This window comes from Panicum virgatum, chromosome 6K (assembly GCF_016808335.1).
Source record: "Panicum virgatum strain AP13 chromosome 6K, P.virgatum_v5, whole genome shotgun sequence".
Lineage (NCBI taxonomy): Eukaryota > Viridiplantae > Streptophyta > Magnoliopsida > Poales > Poaceae > Panicum > Panicum virgatum.
In genome coordinates this window covers 7,146,462-7,172,796 of record NC_053141.1, presented here as the reverse complement: position 1 = coordinate 7,172,796, position 26,335 = coordinate 7,146,462, and the positions used below count along the sequence as shown (strand labels likewise).

The 26,335-nt window shown below is 47.0% G+C and overlaps 1 long non-coding RNA gene across 2 annotated transcripts; it reads left to right on the top strand.

Annotated features, from left to right (window-relative positions):
* The first annotated feature begins 11,595 nt into the window (after positions 1–11,595).
* On the top strand, positions 11,596–13,003 carry LOC120711517. Of its 2 annotated transcripts, XR_005690312.1 has the most exons (3): positions 11,596–11,828; positions 12,316–12,492; positions 12,575–13,003. It is a non-coding gene; the product is annotated as an uncharacterized LOC120711517 (long non-coding RNA). The 2 variants fall into 2 exon arrangements; XR_005690311.1 differs by having other exon boundaries at positions 11,596–12,492.
* Positions 13,004–26,335: the final 13,332 nt, after the last annotated feature.

Below are 26,335 nucleotides of genomic sequence, written 5' to 3'. Positions count from 1 at the left end.
TTGTTCAAATTCCAAATTCTCCTACCCCGCAAGAAGATGACCGCATGCCGCAGAAGAGTTCTTCAGAAAAACAGGACAATTTAGACAAATATGACAAATTCATAACGAACTATCAATTCGAGTCGAAGGCGGATGGCCCCCAGCGCACCACATCCAATACGACGAAGACCTTCTGCGACACACTCTCAGATTCTCTCCCCGAGTCAAGCTAGACAAGAAACTCTACCCGAATTCGGATCAGGTTCTTCAAGGAAACTGACTCGCAATACAACCCGATTCGGATAAGAAGACTGAATCCGACAAGGAGTCGACTTTCACTGTCACTATAAAAGGAGAACTGCAATCCTCAATTCAGGAAGAGAGACAGCAATCCTCCGAAGATGAAGAACTACTGTTCCAGCAAGGCTTTCCGCTCAAAGAAGACATCGCCAATCCAAAAATCCGCAGCCACAATCGCGAAATTTTCATGGCCTTTCTCTCAGATGCCACGAACCAAAAAGCTAAATCCACATCATTAGAAGACCTGGACTATGATGATTTCCTTTCTGAACCAGAGGTGAACGAAGCAACAACAACTAGCTGCGAAATTCCTTCACCTCCACCAGGAATCACAGTCACTGTCCATCTGGACAACAACCCGAAGATGATTCTCAAGGCAGAGCACCATCAACAACTCGGTGACTCCTTTGACTATTCCAACAGTGACTTACACAATGTTATCAACATTGGTCGCAACGCGAAAACAATCATCATCAAAAAAAGGGAAGACCATGAAGAAGTCGAAGCCTACAGTCCGACATCCAACTATCAGATACCCGATATTTGCGGGTACAACTCGCGGAAGAGGCGCCGCGACAAGGCAGCACCTCCTTCCCAACCAAAGCAGTCGAAGATTGATTCCACTCACCAGAAAATTCACTCAAGATGCTTCCTGCACCCCAAAGGAAAGCACTCGAGTTTCCAATGCATCACCCTTCGCAAAGCACTCGGAGCACCTCCAACTTCTGCCAACAAAGACAACAAAGAAGAGAGCCAATACGAGCAATATCATGTCTAACAAATGAAGACAAATGTGCCAGTTACATAATGGAGTCATCTATAGGGCTTACCCCTAGCCTTACACCCAATAAAGGCTAGGATGGGTTCGCCCGAGCTCTGACTCGAGTCATCTATTGGGCTTACCCCCGGTCTTATACCCAATAAAGGCTAGGATGGGTTCACCCGAGCTCTGACTCAACATCAAAACCACTCGTACTGGCAACCGAGTCATCTATAGGGCTTACCCCCGGTCTTATACCCAATAAAGGCTAGGATGAGTTTGCCCGAGTTCTGACTCGAGTCATCTATTGGGCTTACCCCCGGTCTTATACCCAATAAAGGCTAGGATGGGTTCGCCCAAGCTCTGACTCAACATCAAAACTACTCGTACTGGCAACCGAGTCATCTATAGGGCTTTACCCCCGGTCTTATACCCAATAAAGGCTAGGATGGGTTCGCCCGAGCTCTGACTCAAGTCATCTATTGGGCTTACTCCCGGTCTTACACCCAATAAAGGCTAGAATGGGTTCGCCCGAGCTCTGACTCAGTTCACCACTCATATTGGCAGAAGACAAATACTCAAACCGATCCCCAGTCTTACACCCAATAAAGGCCAGGATGGATCCACCCGAGCAAAATTCTAATATAAAGAATTCGAGTGCTTCAAATTTGGATGAAAGAGAAGATTTCGTCGCCGGAGACATGAGCTCCCCCCTCCCAAGGGGTTACTTCTTCAGGAGTTGATACTCTATCAGTTACTCCGAATACCAACCTTTCTTTGTTCACTCAAAGTCAAAAGCACGGCGAATTGGGTAGCTGGGGCTAAGGGACATGTTCATTGCGGCCCTAGAGACAAGTTCTCTGCCTTCAGTAGTAAAACCTAAGAGACATGAGCTCCCCCTCCCAAGGGGTGGTAACTCCTTCGACTACCTCGAATACCAATCTTTCTTTGTTCACTCAAAGTCAAAGGCACGGCGAATCGAGTAGTCGGGGCCTACGGCCCTAGAGACGAGTTCTCTACTCCCTCGTCCATGAGACGACAACTTATTCGACTACTACGGTACTCGATGGGGCAAGCTCCCTATTTCCCAAGAGGAATTCTTTGTCCATGAGGCGACAAATTATCGACTACTTCGGTACTCGATCTTCGGATGGGACAAGTTCCCTATTTCCCAAGAGGAATTCTTCGTCCATGAGGCGACAAATTATCGACTACTTCGGTACTCGATCTTTGGATGGGACAAGTTCCCTATTTCCTAAGAGGAATTCTTCGTCCATGAGGTGACAAATTATGAACTACTTCGGTAGTCGATCTTCGGATGGGACAAGTTCCCTATTTCTCTAGAGGAATTCTTTGTCGATGAGGCGACAAATTATCGACTACTTCGGTACTCAATCTTCAGATGGGACAAGTTTCCCTATTTCCCAAGAGGAATCATTCATCCATGAGGTGACAATTCGTCGACTACTTTGGTACTCGACCTTTGGAGGGACAAGTTCCCTATCTCCCAAGAGGATTTTCTCGTCCACGAGGCGACAAATTATTGACTACTTCAGTACTCGATCTTCGGATGGGACAAGATCCCTATTTCCCAAGAGGAATTTCTTCATCCAGGGGATGACAAAATATGGACTACTTCAGTACTCAATCTTCGGACAGGACAAGTTCTCTATTTCCCAAGAGGAATTTTTCATCCATGAGGCGACAAATTGTCGACTGCTACGGTACTCGACCTTCAGAGGGACGTATTCCCCATCTTCTAAGAAGATTCTCTCGTCCAAGAGATGACTATTTCGACTACTTCGACACTCTATCCTCGGACGGGACCAGATCCCTATCTCCCAAGAGGAATTTCTTCGCCCATGAGACGACAAATTATCAACTACTACAGTACTCGATCCTCGGACGGGACCAGCTCCCTATCTCCCAAAAAGGAATTCTTTTTCGTCCATGAGACGGCAACTGATCGAGTACCTCGGTATTCAATCTTCGGACGGGACAAGGTCCCTATCCCCAAAGACTTAGTCACCCAAGAGATGACAATTCATCGACTGCTACGCACTCGATTTTCGGAAGATTCAAAACTTCTAACTCCTAGAAGGAACCCTCCTTCCTCAAAGCGACAACTCGTCAACTACAACAGTACTCGACCAAAAGGAGACAAGCTCTCAACTAAAGGATTCCTCACACGAGAAGACCTGCCCATCGCTACGGCTCTCAACAAAGAGGATTCAACCGTCCACTAGGCAAGAAAAACCTCGACCACTATTCGAGTGACTATGGGACAAGATCCCCATTTCCTAAAAGGAAACATTCGACTACTACGGTACTCGAAGATGCAACCCAACAAAGCCGATGACAAGCTTCGTAAAAAAGCAATCAGTCGAACAATCGACAACTCAAGAGAAAAAAAGTACTATACATACAAATGTCAAAAGTACTCAAGTGGACTGACTCCCACACAAAAGCCAAGAGGATATTACAACCATTGCTTAAGCCTCAGGCGCTGGCTCCAAGATGCTGATAACCTTATCAGCAATGGGTTTCATCTCTGCGACATATTCAAAGAATCGCTCCTCTAAACAGCCAACGGCAACCCCATCGCCAATAAATGGCAAGTTCATGGAAGGGAGAAAGGACTTAACTAATCCTAAGGCATGAGCCAAGTAATCCCTAGAAGTGTCGGAGAAGAAGCTGCTGAGACGCTGGGGGGCTTCACGAAGGCGATCCAGCAAACTCTTGCCACCAGCTTCCTCATCATCGACCATATCGACGACTACTTGAGCCGCCGCCGCAAGATCAGCCAGCTGCTGAGCTTTCTGATCACAATCAGCCACCAAGTCCCTGATCCGCTTCATATCGCTGACCATCTACTTGTCAGCATCAGCCTTGATCTTGGATAGCTTCTCCAAAGCATCTGCGTGACGATACATAATATTGGTCAGATCAGTCACCTCATTATCCTTTCACAACAAACAAGCTTTTAAGCTCTGTCAAAGCAAGGAAAATATGAGAACATAAGAAAACTACTCGAGGGACACAGAAGAAAGAAGGAAATACCTTTCTTCTCTTTGGCAGCAGCCTTAACCTTCCCCTGCAGCTTGGAGGCCTTCTCCTTCAGAACAGAATTGTCCTGCTCCAAAGTCTCCACCTGGGCTTCCAGTAGCTTGACCATCTCCGACTGCTCCCGAGAACAATTCTCAAGAGCAGCCATCTTTTCAAGCTGAAGCGACTGGTCAACCGTTAGCTGGATATCCTCCCCGGCCCACCGAAGAAACTCGGCTTGCTCTGCGACTTGTTTGGCCAGATTCTGCCAACAAAGCGTGATCAAGACAAAGTACTCGACAATAACAACGAAAGTACTCAAGCACAAGAAGCCACTTACGGCAAGAGTAGAATGACAGCCTAGAATATCTTCGGCTACCGCAGTCGATCCCTCGACTGGCTTCTCCGCCTCCTGCTGCAATGACTCCAGCGGAATCAGATCAACATTTGCTGCAGGCAGAGGACTCTTCGGTTGATCCCCGGTCTGCTTGTCGGAAAAGCACAAAAGACATTAACAAAAACTCGACGAAAAAACCAGTCGATCACATCAAGTCACTTACCAGTGCCCGCGACCAGAGAATTCTTGTCTGCTTCCTTGGTGACCAGATTTTCTGCCTCCCCAGCAGCAGAATCAGCCTCCCGATCACCCTCCTTTGGCGAACCAGGAGGCAACTGGGTGATGTTCTTAAGGGAACCAAAGATACCTTTCTCCAACTCATCAAACCCAAGAGCATCGGGATTGCTACAAAAGGAAGAAGCACTCGACATCTCAATCACAGTATCAAAAGATCAAATACAAACAGTCAATCAATAGACACACTTACTGAGAGGAGTGCTTCAGAACGAATCTCTTCGCCTTGACAAACATCAGGACCACGGTCCGTCCCGAAGCGCTCTGCCCCTTAGCAGGGCTGCTCCCACCGGACTCAGCCAGCGCTGCAGGAGTCGAGTTGGCAGGGCTCACGATAGAGCCCACAGCCTGCCTCTTAGAAGGGGAAGGAGGCCTAAGAAAGAGAAAAGCCATCAAAATCAAGCGCAACACCCCAGAAAAGTACAATCCGTACTCACCTGTCACTACTCCCAGCAGAAGCGGCCCTCCACTTCCAAGTCCTCACAGACTCAACGTCTGGCTCATCCGCCGTCCGCTCCTGGACGTCCGATGCCGTCTGACTAGCCGAAGGACCTGCAAGCAAGATACAACTGCGATCAAACAAGAATCCAATGGCAATTTCAAACCAAAATACAAGGCAAAAGAAGTCAGCTGCACACTTGAGTCAGTATATGCCAGAGGCACATCCTCGGGCAGCGGAGGCCTACTCTGATAGTTTTTGGGATTAATTTGCACGAAAGATACCAGATCAACTCGACTACTCGACAAAAAGTACTTGAACTACACTTCAGTCGACTACTCGAAAAAAGTACCTCCCGAGGACGCCTCCCTGCACTAAAACTCCCAGCAATATTGGTCGTCCCAGCCACGTTCTTCAGCAATCGCATCACCCGATCCTTCAGATCATCCTCAGTAATCTTGGATCGGCTATAACGGGAAGGATCTGTCCCTCCCGTATACTGAAAGCCCAAATGGATCTGCCGCTGTAACGGCTGGATCCTCCGCATTGACCAATGCGCAATCACAGAAGCACCGCAAATTCGGTGATCCGCCTTCACCCTCTAAAATTCTCCAAGGAGAAAATTGACCTGATCTACATTGCTGCCCCTGGAATTCCAACTAGGCTTCTTCATAGGGGGGCCAGGAGTGCGAAGGGGAAGAGAAGAAGAAAGGTTCCTAACATAGAACCACATCTCTTTCCAGTCAATGACCTTGTCACTCAACTCATTGGAGATGTATTGGGGTTTCTTCCCTTGACGGAACTGCAACCCAGCACCCCCAACCACATCTATCTTCGACTCACTAGGCTGGGGTTTCAGATGAAAAAAATACTGGAAAAGATCAAAGTGGGGCTCAATCCCCAGAAAGGCTTCACACAAATGAACAAAGATCGAGATGTGAAGAATAGAATTAGGGGTCAGGTGATGCACCTGAACCCCCCAATGATGAAGAAGACCTTGGAAGAAATCAGAAATGGGAAAACCGAGCCCACGAAGAACATGAGAAAGAAAAATGACGGATTCGTTTCCTCCCTCACGAGGAAAAGACTCCCCATCCGAACGCCTCCAATGGATCACATTCTGGGGCTGAAGAAGGTGACCTTCTACCAGATCCAGAAGATGCGAGTCGGTTCACTTACTTGACTTCCACCCATGGACCTCCACCTCGCCAAGGGCAGCGTCGTCCACCTTCTCCTTCGAAGCAGATCTCTTCGGCGCCATTGGAACAAATCTCTCTTACTTCACGCTCGGGGGCTAGCGGTGGCTAGTTTCTTGCGGCACTCGGAGGCAAGAGAAGATGAGTCTGGCGGCGGCGGAAGAGGGCTAAGGAAGCGTACTAAACCTAGATTTACTAGAGCAGTTAAATAAGCAGAGCCAGTGGCAGTAAGGTAAAATAACAAGAACCCCAAAGGTCACGCACCGGCTTCAGAGTTATTTCGGCCAACAAATCCAGACTCCTTCATGGAAAAAGAATCAGAGCAAAAAGCAGAGATTTCCATTCAGGGATTACATTCCAGTAAAGGAAAATACACAGATCTCAATAGTTTCACCACTCGAAACCACTCGATCTCAATTACAAAGCGGACAGCCCAAGGGCTGATACAAAGATACAAAGTTCGTTACTCCCAAAAGGGGAGTAACCCAGATACATTCAAGGAAAAAGGCTTGTTGCAAGAAGATATGGATGGATCCAGAACATCACAAATCCTCTTCTTGCATCTGCTCTTCTCCCTGATATGTTTTGCAACAAAAACAATGACATCTCTCCAGAGGCCATCAGGGGGGAGACAACCACAGTTCCCACCCAAAAGCTTCTGATACGGCTTCCACCAGCTCCCCACCTAGACAACTAGGATGGCTACGATGTGAGGAGCAAAGGCGGCGGCCTGAGAGAAAACAAGTGTTTGTGCTGCTCGCAAACACTCTTCTAGCACCTACAAGGACAAATCGAGTACTCCCATCAGGAGGTCGAGTACTCTCAAGCAAAGAACTCCACTTGGAACCCATTGCTACAATTGCAAAGACTAAGGAAACAAGTGCCAGAGTCACTGCTTAAATAGAAGAAGCAGGGAGGTTCACGGGCGAAACAGAAAAGATTCTACAGCAGTACTCGCCATGTGGACCCACAGGCAAACAGTACACCGCTCTGCCACCTTTTCAGAAGATTCGCTGCAGCACTGATGAGCTCAGAAAGATTGCGGAGGACACGATATTATCTCCTGGACCCTTAACCTCAAATCACGGATTCGAATCCAAGACTCGGGGGCTGCGGAATACGTGTCATAAATGGCAATTTTTTCAAAAAGTTCCAAACTCCAGACAGAAGATCAAAAAACCCAGAAGACCAAGTTGATCCTCAGCCCGATTCATCAAATCAAACTAAGGCTCGGGGGCTACTCCATATGGAGCGCGAGTACATCGCGCGCCATTTCAGAAGAAGAAATTTGGGGCTAGAGCACCTCATAGCCTCGATGCAGCCAGGGAAGTATTCGGAAGACTACTCGAGGCGCTCAAAGGACTCCAAGCCTAAGCAATGAATTCTAGAAGCACTCAATGGACGTCTTCAGAAGTACTCAACGCATGCAGGACTCGACTACGAAGAGCTTGGGGGATTGTCGGACCCAGGATAGTGGGACTGCCCACGGGCATATAACATTCTAGAGTAGGGAGTAGCACATGGTTATGACCTACCTCTTGTTATATCTACCCGAATAGGAGTAGAACTAGTCGACGGTCTCAGGAACTAGCCGATCCTCTCGGACTAGAGTCCTAACAGAACTCGACTAGGATTTCCATGTAACCCTGCTTCCCTCGGTCATATAAGGGCGAGCAGGGACACCTCCAAAGCATCGAACAATATCTGAGGGAATACAAACCACCACACAGGACGTAGGGTATTACGCTCCGGTGGCCCGAACCTGTCTAAATCCTTGTGTCCATTGCACCATCGCATTCTGATCTCGGCGAGTCCCTACTAATAACCACTCTCCTCGGGATAACCCTCGGAGAACCCGATGGTAAAACACCGACACCATGTTCGAGAGTTCCTTTGCCAGCATTTGTATCTCATGAGCCTGCTCTACTACAGATCGGTCATCGACCATCTTGTAGTCATAGAGCTGCTCCATCTTATATAGCTCAGTGCCAGCATCGGCAACCCCGAACTTAGCCTCAAGTGCATCCCACATGTCCTTGCCCGTAGGCATGTCCATGTACACCTGCAGCATGCTCTTTGCCAGTACATGTTGGCGGTCATTTTTAGTGATTTCTACCGCCAATATTCCTTCGGATTTCAGGCTCTCAGGACCATAATACATCAAATTTCACTAACATTAATGAGTTCCACGAGTTTTGGTGATTATTTGATTTAAGGAACACAACATATGAATTTGAGCCAAAATGGGAGAAAACCCAAGCCGGCCGGCCTACTCCTACACCATTTCATCATGCAACTCCTCGAAAGTGGTCCTAAGCACATTATAAAGCAAATCGCAAGTGTTCAACACAAGTACTTTCAATCAAGATCGAAAGGCATGCACCAAGTCTATTCGGGTCCACAATCAATGACAAACCATTCAACAAAGGCCCGAACCGACTTGAGAAGCATCACAAGACCCTGGATTAACATGACACAGCAACGGAGGACCGAGACGTGCCAGAGCCACGGAGACCGGCCTAGGTGAGGCCGGCCGGCCTAGGAACCACATGGAAAATGCCGAGCAGCTCACAACCGACTCCAGGAAACGATCCAAGCCATCCAGAGAAAGTCGGCGCCAGATGGCGCAATCCCCAGGCTGACCGGCCTAGGGGAGGCCGGCGGGCCCCACCTGTCAACCTCTGGAGCTCCCCCTTGGTGTGGAAGTTAATCTCAACCGCCTTACCGGCTTACAACCGACGCCAACCTCTGAACCGACCTTGAAGCACTATAAATAGAGCTCACTCTCTCACTTGTAACACACACCATCCATTAGAGAAAAGTGTTCACTCTTGAGCTCTCTTTGTATTAGAATAGGGAGAGAGTGAGGTGAGAAGCTTTGGTGCAAACCAAGCTTAAAGGAGCGGGCTCGAGTTCTCTCGGGTCTTACTCCATCTTTTGTACCCGCCTCGGAGGAATATATCTTTGAATAAGTTCTTCGTCTCAACTTCAGTTTCTCCCTAGCTTTACTTTCTGCATTAGTTACTTGTTTAATTACTTTCTTTGATTTGCGGGATCCTAAGTCTACGTAAGTAGCAAGTTCTACTTATCTGAGGTTACTTTCTATCTAAGTACACGGTAGGAGCAAGTAGCTCGATAGTTGTGGGCGTCGTGTCCAGGCTTGGCTAGCTATCTCAGGTTGTGTTCCACCCCATGGTACCGTTGTGGTAGGCGGCAGGTGGTGACAGCCCTGTCCGTCCCTCGTAGTCCACCATGTTTGGGTGTTTTCATAGCAGTAGTGCTGACTGCCGTTGGACTCCCTTCTCACCCCAGTCTGAGTCCTTTCCTAAGGCCGCCGAAGCAGATCGAGTCAGTAGTTAGCTTGTCACTAGGTAGAGTAGTAAGTTATCTAGAGTTATGCCCTCTTCCCTCTTACCTTTTCTCTTTTGGTGTGTCCGATTGAGTAGTTCTAGATTTGGTGAAGCTTTACCATTCCTTGGATTCGATATCCCAGGTATACTCCTTGGTGAAGGCTACATCGGTCTCTGTACGCTTGCGGAGTAATTCATTTAGGCTAAGGAGTGCCAACAGTACATTGAGAAGAGCCCCCTGATCAGGTTATCTGCCTCATCAAACCTCCTTTCTTCCTCAGCCGAGAGGGGAGGTTCGATGCGCTTTCCCCTGACCACGTGCTCACAGTGCATAGCAGTGAACCACAGCGTAGCCGCGTACGCCAGATCTTGTAATTTGCCCCACCATCTTGCAGGGGCAGCGGTTTCAATGACGCAGCAAAGCTAGCACTTGAAAATGACCTATCAAGTTTTTGGATTGTTGAATATCTAGCCATTTTGCAACATGCTTTAATCCATAAAAATGATGTAATAGATACTAACATGAACATGAGCATCTCAACATAAGCATAAGTATTCTCTATTGTACTACTAAACATCGGTGTCCACAGTTCTCCTCGTCTGCACCACGATGGCAGCGACGGTTGGAGAAGCGGCGTTTGTCGGCAAAGAGCGGAAGGAGCAGTCGTGCCTGAAGGGGCACTCCCCAAAAACTTGATCGTCTGCCTACCCGTGCAGGTACGCTGACGGACGGAGTTTCGAAGGCCTGCTCGCCGGAGTTCTCTGGCCGGAGATGCAGAAGCTTAGCACAAGTCTGAGAAGGGTGGAAGAAGAAATGGAGAGCACACTTCAGACATGAGCGCCAAAACTTGGCCCATCCAGGCAAGCAGCGGCACGGCCGGCCAAGCCAACGCCCATGGCCGGTCGCTCGCGCGCGGGCGGCTTGGCTCGGCGGCAGTGCGCGCGTGTGGATTCCCATGTCTTCCTTCAACTTCTCTTATGTGAGTATCTCACAACTCACTATTTAAGTTCAATACCTCATTAGTGTTAACACAATGTGGTACTAATCCTCTTGCCACTTAGCAACCATTGTGGGCCTTTGAAGTTCTTTGATTAATAGACTAATGGTGGGCCAAGCCCAATTAGTCCAACATTTGTCACCATCCGAGCATATGAAAGTCATGCATATACTTTGCATATACTTTGACGACAATATCCTTTGAAAAACCTAAAGAGGCTGCTATGGGGAGAGGGCTCTCCCTGTAGGACTCGGTCGAGAGCCTTCCACCCCCGAGCCAACGTTATCCCTTCCTCCGTCTGAGTGAAAAAAAACTAAATTACTCCCCTCAACTATAGCCAAAGTCTAGATAACCCCCTAAACTATAACTTAGTTCAGTTTACCCCCTAAACTATATCATTTAGTTCATTTTACCCCATAATACAATTTATCTTTTTTTTTTCTTTATAAATAAGTTGAATTTTAATTTCAAATTTTGCAGGATAGTAGTGGATATTGTTGGACTAATTGGGCTTAGCCCACCATTAGTCTAGTTTAATCAAAAGAACTTTAAAGGCCCACAATAGGTGCTAAGTGGAAAAGGGATTAGTACCACATGGTGTTACCACTAATGAGGTAATCAACTTAAATAGTGAGTTGTGAGAAACTCACATAAGAGAAGTTGAAAGGAGACATGGGAATCCACACGCGCGCGCCGCCGCCGAGCCGAGCCGCCCGTGGCGTGGGCGTGGGCGTGGGCTTGGCCTTGATGGGCCAAGTTTTGGCACTCAGCCCAATAGCTAAACCCTAGCCGCCAGCAGTCCCTGAAAAACCCTAACCGCCAACTCCTAACTCCCAACCACCCTGTCCATAAAGGGGGGGGCATGTCTGAAGTGTGCTCTCCACTTCCACCCTTCTCAGACTTGCGCTATACCTGCACGGGTAGGCGGGTGATCAAGTTTTTGGGGAGCGCCCGTTCAGGCGTGACTGCTCCTTCTGCTCTCCGTCGACAAACGCCACTTCCCCAACCGTCGCTGCCATGGCGCAGACCAGGAGAGCTGCTGCTGACGCCGGCGCCAGCGCTGGCCCAGACGATGAAAGTGGTTCTGGTGGAGCTCATACCGCGGGCACCGGTACTGGGTCCACCCAAGGGTATAAACTGATATCTTCTCTGTTTAAGCATTCGATTAGTACTATGCTACTTGTTGTTTTGTTCAGTAGTACAGTAGAGAATGCTTATGCTTATGTTGAGATGCTCAAGTACATGTTAGTATCTGTCACATCGTTTTTATGGATTAAAGCATGTTGCAAAATGGCTAGATATTCAACAGATATCACAATGAATATTTAAAAAATTGTTAGAATTTTTTCACTGTTAGTTTTCATATAGTTTTGAACTGTTAGTTTCCAGATGGTACATCATAGCCATTCTTTCTTAGCAGATAAAATCGCAGTGATACTAAATTCAGATCTTTAACATCATAACCAGAATTGTAAACAAAGTGCAAGTGCTCAGCGATTTCAGCCTCATAGTGATTATCCAGTCCGAGCCGCTGCAGTGTGAATATAAGATCCAATATTTTTGGTACTTCATTTGTGCCTTTTATAATCTTCCTGACTTCTTCCTTTAACACCTCAGCTCGCTCTTTCATGTATGCATGCTGCAAGAGACAAGCATCAATGCAATGCCATCGTTACTTGAGGTGCAGTTGGCGGCTGGTAAGTCAGGAAGAAATCACCCCACAGGCTCGGGTGAAAGGTAGGAGCCTTTGTCAGCCCCTCATCACGGTTGGAATGAAGTGCAGACATCTTCTCGGTATGAATATTAGTGTTGTTTTTCTTGATGATATCTGTTCTGCAGCTAGATTACTTGGTGATTCTCTATTACGTGCATACAGGTATTTATAGAGGCATGCATGAGTGTGACTGGGACGCCGTTCAGTGTTTTGTTTCTGTCTTTGACAGGGTGCCGTGTCTGGAACAGACATAAGGGGATCGCCTATGTTAAAGTAAACGAAATCCAGTTAATTACTGCAAATGACATGTCTGCTAGTGGTTCTGTTCACAACGACAACGAACCACAGGACCACTAGTTTTGGTTTTGATGGCATCTGGCGGCAAACCTTATCAGCTAAATCGAACGAAAGCAGAGTTTGAGGTGCAAAACTCGCAAGAGATATAAAGAGAGAAACGTGTCCACAGTTTGATGAGTCATGAAGCATATGCCAAAAGAAGAGTTTGAGGCATGAAACATGTATAAATGCCCTGGTTTAGGATTTCGAAAGAGCGAAATTGCCCATAATGTTATTTGCATGGTTCAAGTTTCATCAGTGGTCACTTTCAAGTACACAAAGGGAATGTACGCTTTCCAAGCAAGATATCTGCAGGCTTCCCTCATTAGATTTTTTTTTTTTGAAAGCACCCAGAGCACTGGGGAGTCATGTAAGAATTTTGGGCGCCCACGCTGACCGGACTCAGCGCAGACGAGACTGTCTGAGAAGTCTCAGAACGTGTCATACAAGGCTTACACACACCACCTCACACACACCACACCAATACACACCCACACCACCTCGGTACCCGGTGAGGCACGCAGGCTGCGATTCCCAGGAATCGAACCCGCGCCTGGCCACTCGCTCACCTAGCGAGCGGACCAACTGAGCTACACTCAGTCCTCTCCAAGAGGGAGAATCGAAATGGCAAAACTAGCGTAGTAGAAGATTCTCAATAGGAACTGGCCGGTGTAAAAGCCAGTAGGTGACCATTGGATTAGGTTTCAAATATTTTAGGGAATATGTCAATCTAATCTTAAAAAGATGTAATTTCTCAGTTTTCCACCTTCTCAATTCAATTATTAATTGTTATATACAAAAAATAATTAGTAGATATTTTTCAGCTAGCAATAAATAAGATCAAATATGAAAAAAAATAAGGGTAAAACTCTTTGGGCCGAATCTTAGGATGGGCCGGGTGAGAACCAGTCCACCCCCTAGGTTGGCCCCTGCTGAAGGGGGGTCTATACATCACGCTGGCTCCCGCCTCTCTCAGCTCCGGTGGCCTCCGCCCACAGGGACTATGCATCGCGCACGTGATAAAAGGGCTGGCCATCGCCTGAAGCACAAGAGCCATGCTAATTAATGATTCAGCCCATTATAATTTTCGGTGCACAAAAGATGAAATTGGATCTGGTCATTAGCTGCTATCTAGGGCCAGCTGCGTGGGAGGTTACACTTATGTATTGACTATTTTTTCTTTTATTTTTTATTTATTTCACATTTTTTTTCATTCATTCTTCCTCCTTTCATTTTCTTTTTGTTTTATTAACTATTCCTTTTTTAATACTTTTTATACCTACATGTTTCACAATATTTGTTCCATTAGTATTTTTTAGCCTCTTCTTTTTCTTGACACTTCATTTGATTTTCTAAATTATTTCCTATCTAATGTTTTTTTATTTTTTCTTTTATTTCCCATTGCATACTTATTTTCATCAATTCGTTCTATATCTATCCTTTTATTTCATTTCTACTTTTCTTTTCATTCTTCTCTTACTTCATATACATACATTTACCATTTTCTTTGTGAGTTCATATAATCCCCTCTAAATCTAGTTATTTTAATTTTGTGTATTTGTAGAATTTATTTCATATGTGTATATTTTATGTTCGGATGTTCACTTTGGAGTCTTAATTCATAGTGCTAGATTATTTATTTTTTATCATATTTATTTCTCTTGTTCTTTTCTTTATTTTTCTATATCTTTTCTTTCTTTTTTCAATCCTTTGTATCCATTTATTTATTTTCCCTGCTTGATTATGAACCTCATATACATAATCTTTATTCAAATTTGTAATTTATCTTTTTTATAATTCGTAACAATCTTAATTGTTAATTAATATATCGACACTTACATGTTAGAATACTATAATACTACTTACTTCTATTTAAGAGCGAGCAATGCCTAATGTATACTAATTTGTTTATATTGTAGATATTAGTTGGTGTACGAAATAATTTATTTATTTTATACAATAACTAGTTTAGCATGTGTATATATGCTTATAAGAATTTTTTTTGCAATGTAGAAGTACTTGTTTCTCATGCAAAATTATTTCTCTACATGTAACTAATTTGTTCATAATATTAAATTATTTGTTCGCTTTGTACACTAAATTATTCGGTGATATTGACTCATTTGTTAGCGATATTTATTTTATTATTTAGCCTATGTTAATTAAATGTCCGTGATGCTTAATTTTTTGTTCATAGTATATTAATATTTGTGTGTCATGTTTAATTTTTTTCTTATAAATAAATATTTCTTCATAGTAACTGAAATTAATTATTTAGTATTTAAAATATTTTTAAAAAATATCATGCGAATACATACAAGTGAGGTCTTATTTTGGAAGATCTTGTTATAAAAAAGATAATTGTGCAATCCAAGTTTATGACAAGGAAAATAATAGTGCAATTCAAATTTAATTTGGATGCATAGTTTAACAATTAAAATTTTCTTTTAGATTTGGATTTGCATGCATGTGGATGACATCATCTTCGTTGTCTTATTTTATATGCGTGTGCAGAACATATCTCCTATTTAACTGACAACTTGCATGTACCAAATTTTTGTTCGTGATGTTCAAATTTTGTTCGTTGTGTACTATTATTTGTTCGTGGTGTTCAATATTTTGTTCACAAAGAGATTTAAATTTGTTCGCAGTAGTCGTACTTCTGAGCTTTATCAAAAAAACTATTTGAAAAATAAAATTCTCAAAATATAGTTAAGTGTGGTCTTGTTTTAAAAATCTTGACACAAGAAATACAATGGTGCGGTCGGAATTTAATTTGGACATTAGCTCTACGATCTATGGATATTTTTTTGGTTTGAAACTTGTTTTGTGATGTCATTGTTTTTGTCCTTTCTATATGGATGCACATGTTCTTTCTCTATGTGCTACCGTAATAAATAGTGGACCGTACCTAACAAGTCCATTTAGTAAATTGGACTGTGTGCTTTGCAGATGATGGATTGGGATCCCTTCGGGTGATGGTTCACGGAACCGTCACCTGAAGCGATGGATAATCGCGCCCGCCTCCGCGGTCCATCACCACCGCCACACTAACTAATCTCGCCGCCGCGCCGTCCGTCCACTACCGCCGCCACCTTCTCTCGCTCTTGCCTCCGGCCACTGCCCACCAGTTGTCCGGCCCCGGCCGGCCGGCGGCGCTCCCGCGCCGTCTCGCCCTCCGCCGGCTGAACCGCCACCGCCCCCAGCCCCCTCCTCTTCTATAGCCGGAGGCCATGGAGCCGCCCCGGACCCCGACAACCTGAAACCTAAATGCCGCCGCTGCCCGCCACCACCCCGGCCACCAGTGATCTCACCGGCGGCCGCTCCCCCCACCTACCACCCCCGAACCCCGACCACCCCCCTCCCCCAACCCCGCGGCCATCACCATCGCGGGATCTAAAGGAAGAAGAAGCACAGTGCCACATGGGCCCACCTACAGCACCGCAACGCCTCTTCTGCGGCGCGTCGCGTCCCACTCGCACGCGCAATGAATAGAATCCCCGCTGCTGAAGCCTGTCTTTGCAGACGCCCCGCCAGCTTGGCCTCCGACAAGGCTGCTGCCGAGAGTCGTCGCGTTTGTCACCAGCGGAAGATTCTTGGTGAAATGCTGCACCAGCAGCCAGCAGATAAGAAATCGACCAAATTCTGCACAGCTGAGGGAAGCAACCAAGCATAGCGTCGACTGTCATAGCAGCAACTACACATGCCAATAGATGTACACTTCCAATGAAGAAGAATGCATAGAAATGACAACCCAGAACTTACATGTACTCTGCTAGTCTAAAGATACAGACATTGACTAGTCTAAAGACTTAACTCTGGAATCAGTGGAGGGCAGTGCGCTTGACAGATCGACACAAACTTTCCATTCATGTGTTGTGGACTCGGACACAATTCTCCTGTCAAGCTGATCGATGCATCTCACATTCTCTTGAGTATGGAATTCTGTAGGAAACCTGGAAGATACGTTCCTGATATCCAATCTCACTGGAAATTTTTCCTTCTATCTTTTGTTTCGCAAGGAATTCTAATATTTTAATTAGCACTTGATCTCGTTTTGTGTGATAAAAGATATTACTTTGGGGGCAGAAAGATATATTATTGACAGAATGAATGAAAGGATGAAATATGTTTTAAAAGTAGAACTAGGCATTGTCAGTTAGATGTTAGAACTCAGTCAGTCCAAGGGAGCTAAACATGAAAAATGGACAGCGATACAAACAATCCTGACGGCACGCCGTTAACGTCCCATACATGTGTTGTGGACTTGACAAAAAAGTTTCCTGTGCTATACCACTACTGGAAACGAGATTTCCCCTTTATATTAGGTCCTGAGGAAAAGCTTCCACAGAAATTCTCACTTGAACAAGGTTCTTTGGACTTTGAAAAATAGGGCACTCCGGAGATTTTGGATACAACTGATAAATTAGGCACGGCGGCCATTCCGGACAAAGAAAAATATATAATAGCACGGCAGTATTTATTGGGCTCAGAGGGAAATTTGGACGATTTCTAACCTGGCCCCAAATTTCATTGAAAAAGTTACTCTGACATTTCCTAAAAAAAAGTTACTACATCATAACTTAACGAGTAAAATACATAAGAGTTCTACCAACTTGTAAGGGTGTGTCATTTAGGTTCATAAACTCTAAAAGTGTATTTTAAGACCACGGAAATGTAATACGGTACACATGTTGTTGAGTCTCCCTGTGACATCCCCCACCTTTCCCAACCATCACCCCCTCCTCTCCACCCATATTACGAGGCCATATCTTGATCTAAGCTCCAGAACTCACCAATGGCATTCCGTAAGCTCCCCTCTAAATCCTGATACATGTCAATAACCTCTAAAATAAATCTTTCATCCCTCCTATCTCCTCTCCATATGCTCTCGATTCAAAATTGGGACTCAAATTTCACCTTTCTGGCGAAACTCTAGCAATGTGTGGACATCGTGTAGATTCATGTTGGTATGATATTAGTGCATGAAGGCTAGGTGGAGGAGTATGGACATAGGTGACACAAATTACAAGTTTATGGACCTAGAAATGGACTTTCAGAGTTTGTGGACCTAAATGACACAAATTACAAGTTGATGGACCCAAAAATACAATTTCGAAGTTGATGGACCTAAGAGACACCCTCGTACAAATTGATGGACCTTTGGTGCATTTTACGACATGACTGCATCGATGTCTTAAAAAGACACATTAGCATGCTCTACATGGTATACGATCTTGTCATTATCTGCAGGTGTTACACATGTTAAGCTTATTGGCCTCTTTTATTGCTGATGATGGAACGACTCACCATAGGCCCCAACTCGATTTGGGTATGCTAGGAAATCAAAAGACAAAAAATAACTTCAACAATTCCCTTTAGAACCAATAATTTTCAGAAACTTATATCCATCTCGCTAGGTTTGGAGTTTACACGCCTTCCTATGTTTGATATTAGTGCTAGATGGCTATAATTAAGTAGTGGAGCAAGCCAATCAGCTACTTCTGTTTTTCCTTCTTCGTATTTCGTTGGCATTATGCTGCAGATGCATGACTAAGAGCATCGGTCGTGGAGGGACCTTGATGCCCCACAGCAGGGGTGAATTAGGTTTCCTAGAAAGTAAGACTCAAGTTGCACATACGAAAACCTATATAGTTTTTAGCTAAATATGCACTAGATTTTCTACGAGGTGGTAACACAACCAAGGTGCTCTGTTCTTTCACTGTATCGTGGCTCCCGTGGATTATAGGATAATCACATCTTAGAGAAACTATCAGAATGTGTCACGACTGCAACGCTGTATTTATTGTTTTATATCTTGTGACCCTGAATTATGCCAAGCCACATATATTTTATTTTCAATTACCAAGAGTTCACACAAAACATGTGCATTATCCATATGCGCACGCGCACTCAGCTCTATAAATACATGTACGCAACCCACCTTAATCACCTTCGAGAGACTAGACCGTGAGGAACGAGAGTACTCTATCCTGCCTGTGATGAGTGAATTGTCAACCGTGCGGTGTGATCGTGCGCTTGGTCTTTGGATTGCAGGTACACGGGCGTCGAGTGTCGACGGGGAGCTGCCGTGGAGGTGCTGTGGCCGAAGGACCGTGCGGTGGACGGCGGTGAAGGGCGGCCGGGACCGGAGCTCGGACCGGGCGGCAGCTATGGCGTCCACTCCTGGATCGAGGGTGCAAGCGGCGACGGAAGGCGGGTTTCTTGGTTTGCGCCACAAAACCAAGGAGGCGAACGGCGGTTGAAGACACCAAGTCGTGGAGGCACGGGCGTCGGTCTCGGGACTGGCGGAGTCGACGGGCGTCGATGGCGTCTAGGGCCTCGCTACGGGCGAGGAGGTGACGGGCATCGGGCGGCGTCTAGGGCCGTCAGAAGGCCGAGGCGGGAACGGCGTCTAGGGCCACGGCGTGGAGGCGGGAATCTTCCCGCGCGTGAGGTTTTGGCGGTTTTCTCAAAACCGGCCACCTACCCGGGTTTCGCGGACCCTCCAAAACCGCGGACCAGATCTTCATCAAGATGGCAGCACATGGAGAAGACTTCGTTTCGAAGAAAGAACCTCAGCCGTAAGATGGGATCGTGTACAAGGGGATACTGCAGACCAACCGGTCTGACCGGTCCCTGGCACCGGTCTAACCGACCGGTCTGACCGGTCCATGGAACCGGTCTGACCGTTCTCTGTGGGCATAAATACCCCTTCACTTGTGTTAGGCTAATTGCGGCTTTGGTAATCTGTTCGTGGACTCCTCTGTTCTCCAGGCCGCCGCCCCTGCGTCTCCCTCCCCCTGTTCTTCTCTTTAGAGTAGGATTTGTTATGGATTTGTGAGACTTTGTATCGGATTTGATTGGAAAAGAAGGCCCCATCCTCCTTGTGCCCTCTGGGCTTTTGAATCAATCCAATTCCGTCCCTCTTGTGCTTTTTGTGATGGATTTTCGTTTCAATTTTGGTGCACTAGATTGCGACGGTTCGTAGAGCTCTTTGGAGTGATTCTCGTGCTTCTAACCTCGTGTCAAACCCTCTGGAATCACCAGTGCTTCAGAATTGATGTTCTTAAGCTTTTGAGAAAACCCCAATCCTTCTTGATCTCCCCTCGAATTCTCGAGTTTCTTTGATTTTTAGGTCGAGATCTCTTGGGGATATGTTCACGGGGTAGAGCGAAGCTATCCCCCAAGATTCATCGATTTTCGTGGTCGTTTGATCGAGATTCACAGTTTGAATCTATGTTTTCGGGGGGTTTTCTGGGTGCAACCGGTTAGACCGGTAGGCAAGACCGGACAGACCGGTCTGCTAGCTTTTGCACAGCCGCGACCGGTCAGACCGGTCCAGTGCACCGGTCAGACTGGTCCTGGCAGATCAGTTCTGCAATTTTTCGATTCGCTTCGGAATTGCTTCTGAGTCTTTGCTCGCTCGTTCTGGGCCTTTTGTGTTGGTTTAGCTTTTTAATAGCTATTCCAAACCTTGGTCAGAACTCTTGAGGGTTTGGGTAATTTTGGGATATAGGCCGACGGGTTGAATTTCGAAAGAAATTTTGATCGGCTCCCATTCACCCCCCTCTGGTCGCCAGTTTCGGTCCCTCAATTTATATCAGAGCTCGGTTGAGGTTTTCAGTACCTTAACCGGTTCGAAAACCACTCGGCGACCATGGCGAGTCTTGGTAAGATCCCGGTGTTTTCCGGCGAGGATTATGCCTACTGGAAGGTTCGCATGAGAGCCTTCCTGCAGAGCATGGGAGCCGATGTCTGGGAAATTACCACGAACCAGCTTTACGAGGTGCTTGCTGTTCGGACCATACCTCTCCAGGTGACCCAGCACGAGGCCAACACCAAGGCCGTCAATGCCTTATTCGCTGGCGTTTCTCGTGCGGAGTTCTCACGCGTCCAGGGTTTTCAGAAAGCAAACAAAATTTGGACGTGCCTTGAGAACTACCACGAGGGTACACCTCAGGTGAAGGCCAGACTGTTCGAGACTCACCGGTGTGAGTACGAGAACTTCACACAGGAGCCGGGTGAGAGCATTAACTTTATGTTCAGTCGTTTTCAGTCGATTGTGAACAAAGTCAATACGAACAGATCTGCTGGTGCCCTTGAGTACACAGAGCACGAGAAGGCTCTCAAGTTGCTCTACGCACTTGACCGCTCTGTGTTGGATCTCAAGGTTAACACGATCATTGAGTCTGCAGGCTATGAGACTCTGACGGTGAACGAGCTTTTCAGCAAGCTCAAGGCCACAGAGGTGGATAACCAGACACGAGCCAAGCTCAATGGTGCCCCTCCTTCCAAGAGCATCGCTCTTGTGACTGGCCCAGGTGGATCGAGCTCTAACGCTAACTCTGCTCTTGGCTTTTCTCTTGCCTCTTTGCCTTCTGTTACAGATGAGCAGCTGGAGACGCTGGGCAACGACGACTTGTGCCTCCTCATCAGCAAGTTCCAGCGCGTCTACCACAACAGGCAGAGGAAGAAGAACCCTGGGTGCTACAACTGCGGCGATTTGAACCACTTCATTGCCGATTGCCCCAAGAAGTCTGACGGTGGCCAGAACAACCACTTCGACTACTACCGCCACCGCGACCGCGACGAGGGAGGCTCCAACAAGGAGCATCGGCGCCACAAGCACCGCAGTCGTGACCGGGGAGGACGCTTCGACAAGGAGTCGCTCAAGAAGCGCTTCCAGTACAAGGCCAAGAAGCGGGAGAAGGCCTTCCTGGCGTAGCTCAGCGACCTCGACAAGAGCTCCGACACCGACCGCTCTTCTTCATAGGCCTCCGACGACGACGACAAGAAGAAGAAGAAGCGGGACAAGGAAGCCACCGGCTTCATCGGCCTTTGCTTGGCGGCCGGTCGGCGCAAGGGTTTCTGCACCATGGCGGGTGAAGCCGATGGTGCTCGTGCGTCTTCAGGTGGAAATGCTACACCAACGCACGCCGACTCTTCTCCTGGATCCGAGAGTGATTCAGAGGTAAACTCCACGATCGACCTGCTAGATACAGAGGTTAGGGAGTTGTACGCCGCTCTCGACAACCAGAAAAGGCTGCTTAAGGAAGCAGCTAGAGAGCGTAGAAAGCTTAGGGCTGAGCTGGCTTGTGCTAGGGAGAAATCTAGTGAGGATGAGTGCGCTGGCTGCATATCTCACATGAACGATCTTGTTGCTCTCCGTGCCAAGCATGATGAGAACGTCGCGAACTTAGATGTTGCTAAGACTTCGCTTTCTGACGTGTCTTATGAGCTCGCTAAGGCCAAGCATGAACTAGAACTGGTTAAGGACACTCCTATTGCTAGCGATGTGCTTGAATGTGATGAGTGTCCTATCTTTAAGTCCGATCTAGCTTCGTTGCAGTCCAAGTTTGCTACTGCTATGTGCGAGCTAGAGGAGATGAAGTCTAGGCCAGTTTTGCTTGGTGCTTGTAAGCTTTGTCCCACGCTTAGGTCGGAGCTAGATGAGAAGAACGCTTTGATCAAGTCTTTTGGGAAGACTAAGGTCGTAGAGTCTAGCCCACCTATTGACTGCTCTGTTTGCCCTGGTTTTATTGCTGATTTAGATAGTTTTGCGGTAAAGAAAGCCAACTTAGAGAATGAGAATACCTATCTTAGGGCGATTCTGAGTTGGGTTTCTAGCAGTGAGCCGCAGTTGGGCATGATGATTAAGCAGTTCAAGCGTGGTGATGGGTTTGCGGTCGGTTACTCATACAAAAAGTCAGACTTTGACAGGTTGTATGGTAAGATTGGCAAGGCTGCTGGAAACACTGCTAGCACGAGCACGCAGCCTACGCTTGTTGACCCCGCGGATGGTGTGCTTAAAGAACCACCGAAAGCACCTCCGCAGAAGCAGGTTTGGGTTCCAAAGCCCAATGAGCTGAGGAATCCCCTCGACACGCTCCCTGCTACTGCAGCCCAGGTTGCCCAGAAGAAGGGGGCTGCTCCTCCCCGTCCGCAGGCTAGGCCTCCACCTCCCAAGCGCGAGGCGAGGTATCACTGCGAGTTCTGTGACAGGGAAGGTCACCTGGAGGAGTTTTGCTTCAGGAGGAAGCGGGCTGTGAGGCGAGAGCAGGAGAGACGGAACACGGACATGTACTCTGCTCGGGTGCATGGTCCTCCTCGGCGTGGTGATAGGTAAGATGCTAGGGCGCGCCGTGTAGGTGGAGGACATGGAGACGGTGGTGGTTACCATGCTTCAGCGGGTGGTCGCTTTGCCGGCCGTGCTCCTAGTCGTTTTCAGTATGGCTATGGACCACGAGACCGAGGATTTGGAGGAGGTTTCGAGGCACCACGTTTTCCTCGCGGTGGTGTTCATCAGCCTCGCGGTAGACGGGACATGGGATATGCTTTGCCTGATTTTGCTTACCCTTCTGTAGAGCAAATGGCTCGTCAATGGTTTGCTTCTCACTTTGCTAACCCCAGTGTCGAGACGTTTGCTCCCCCTATGTCTCGTTGGTGATGCAGGTTGGTGGCTTGGAGAACAAGTGCTCCATGGATCTTGGTCTTATGCAGGTTTGATCAAGACTTGATGGTTCTCCAAGGCTGATGGATAGCCCATGATGGCTTTTGTATCCTATGTATATTTGAGTTTGTCCTTTGAGTTCTTTGTACATTCTCTGTTTGTGTAGCTTTTGCTCCTTATTTCTGGTGGCTAGTTCAAGTATCTCCTTCATATCGTCTTGCTACAGTGGTTCATACTGTTGAGTGCCTTAGGTTTGTTCTAGGGGTATTTTTGTCTTGGTATCTACCTAGATTTCCTATTGGTATCTCTATGCTTGTGTAGCCTGACTAACGCCTAACCATATGCTTGAGCTTGTTTTCTCTTGGTACTTGGCTTCTTCTTGTTGGTGTCTAGCTTTGTCTTGTGCTAGGTCCCAGTCTGTTGAGGGGGAGCTCTACCCCAAGTTGATGACCGTGATCCGGAGTTACTGCGCCGGCTGTAGGCTCCGGCCCCTTCTGCTTCGACTACCTCAGCTCAGGAGGACGATCCAGTACCACTACTTCCACTTCGATCGTTCACCTCTACAAGAACCTGTTCAAGCAGAAGGTGGATCCGCTGAGGACGCAGGGGAGGTGACCTCGAGCTTGCTATGCTCTAGGTCCAGCGGGATCTTCATCGAGGTATGTAAGTGTTTGAGTTGTACGATTTCTTCCTAGGATAGACTTGTGGTTTTTTGATTGTTACCTTTTTCATGGTACTCAGTTGGATCCATTTTGGTCTAGTCCTGTGTGTCTTTGAGCCTATGTGTTTGCTGAGTGCTTCATTTGCTTAGCTTTTGTCTTGTCTTTGTCTTTCTCTTAGTTTTAGCTTGGTTAGTTGCATTGTGCATATGCATTGTACATGTTTGCATTTTGCATTGCCTCACTTGCACTAGCATTCTTGTATACATTGCTATGATCTTCTAGTGGCTGCTAGTGTGAGTTGATAAATTTGATCATGTATAGCTTGCTCCACTGTGTATATGACATCATCTGAGTTATGCTATTTTGATTTGAAAATCTGAAAACATGATCACCCTATTTTGGCTACTAGCATGTTAGGGCGTGTTGATATGCTTTGCTATCTTATTCATGCTAGTATAGTCTTTCGTTCAGTAATTCATACTTGAAATGATCTAAATCTGATAAAATTACTTGAATTGTTCCTGAAATAGATTGAAAAGATCCAGGTGGGATTGCTTGTCGCACTGATCGAGCTTTCGGGACGGCTCACTTTGCACTTGTGAGAACCCGGGCAAGGCTGTGCATGACTGAAACGAGTGCCTTAAGCTTCTGATTGTCTTTGGCATAGGCTTGGCCTCGTTGCTAAGTAAAGCATGACAAGCTTTCAACCCCTGGCATTAAGAATTGCTTGATATAAATGTGATCGAAAAATGAATGTTTGCAACTTATTTTTGGTTGGTTTGGCTCACCTGTATGAATATGATTAGCACTGCTTTTTATTCCCTACTTGTTGGTGCTAGATCATGGGTGATGTTTTTATTTCTCCTAAACTGAATTTGCCTAGCTCTAGACTGATATGATATACCCTGTTGAGCTAGATGCAGGTCTTGTTTATGGATGCACACGTGCTTGTGACTAGATGTTGCTCATATCTTTATATCCCTGAATGCTTTCACTTACACCTCCTGCATTGCATTCATTGCATAGCATCTGTTCAGGGGAAGTCTCAGCTTCAGGGGGAGCTTTAGGTCTTTTTAGACTTGATGTGTGCATGTGCCAACAAGGGGGAGAATTTTGGGAGAAGTGATCGAACAAGGGGGAGACTTGTTTGATTTTTGAAAAACTTGTTGTGCACAGGGCTTTGTGAGTGCATCATTTTGGAAGAGTTGCACTTGTGAGAGAGAGGGAAAAACTTTGCTTGGGGAGTTTCTGTTTTGGTTTTGGCTCCTGTTTTCCTCGTTTTCCCTTCTCTTCCAGCATGACTGCGTCGAGCGTTACCTCTGTCTTTGAGGAGTCATGTTTTGGCTTTTGATCGATTGCGTCGAGCCGTTGCCCTTGTCTTAGGGGATCGATCTCTGCTTGAGTAAGTGACTGTTTCTGCTTTTCTGAGCTTTGTGTCACTTGCTTGAGTTCTTCACTTTCTTGCTTCTCTTTTTTATCACTTCTCTGCTTTCAGGTGGTGTGTTGACAATGCACTCATCAAGGGGGAGATTGAGGAATGAGAGTACTCTATCCTGCCTGTGATGAGTGAATTGTCAACCGTGCGGTGTGATCGTGCGCTTGGTCTTTGGATTGCAGGTACACGGGCGTCGAGTGTCGACGGGGAGCTGCCGTGGAGGTGCTGTGGCCGAAGGACCGTGCGGTGGACGGCGGTGAAGGGCGGCCGGGACCGGAGCTCGGACCGGGCGGCAGCTGTGGCGTCCACTCCTGGATCGAGAGCGTAAGCGGCGACGGAAGACGGGTTTCTTGGTTTGCGCCACAAAACCAAGGAGGCGAACGGCGGTTGAAGACGCCAAGTCGTGGAGGCACGGGCATCGGTCTCGGGACTGGCAGAGTCGACGGGCGTTGACGGCGTCTAGGGCCGTCAGAAGGCCGAGGCAGGAACGGCGTCTAGTGCCACGGCGTGGAGGCGGGAATCTTCCCGCGCGTGAGGTTTTGGCGGTTTTCTCAAAACCGGCCACCTACTCGGGTTTCGCGGCCCTCCAAAACCGCGGACCAGATCTTCATCAAGATGGCAACATCATGGAGACGACTTCGTTTCGAAGAAAGAACCTCAGCCGTCAGATGGGGTCGTGTACAAGGGGATACTGCAGACCAACCGGTCTGACCGGTCCCTGGCACCGGTCTGACCGGTCTCCGCGGGTATAAATACCCCTTCACTTGTGTTAGGTTAATTGCGGCTTTTGTAATCGGTTCGTGGACTCCTTTGTTCTCCAGGCCGCAGCCCCTGCGTCTCCCTCCCCTTGTACTTCTCTTTAGAGTAGGATTTGTTATGGATTTGTGAGACTTTGTATCGGATTTGATTGGGAAAGGAGGCCCCATCCTCCTTGTGCCCTCTGGCTTTTGAATCAATCCAATCCTGTCCCTCTTGTGCCTTTTGTGATGGATTTTCGTTTCGATTTTGGTGCACTAGATTGCGACGGTTCGTAGAGC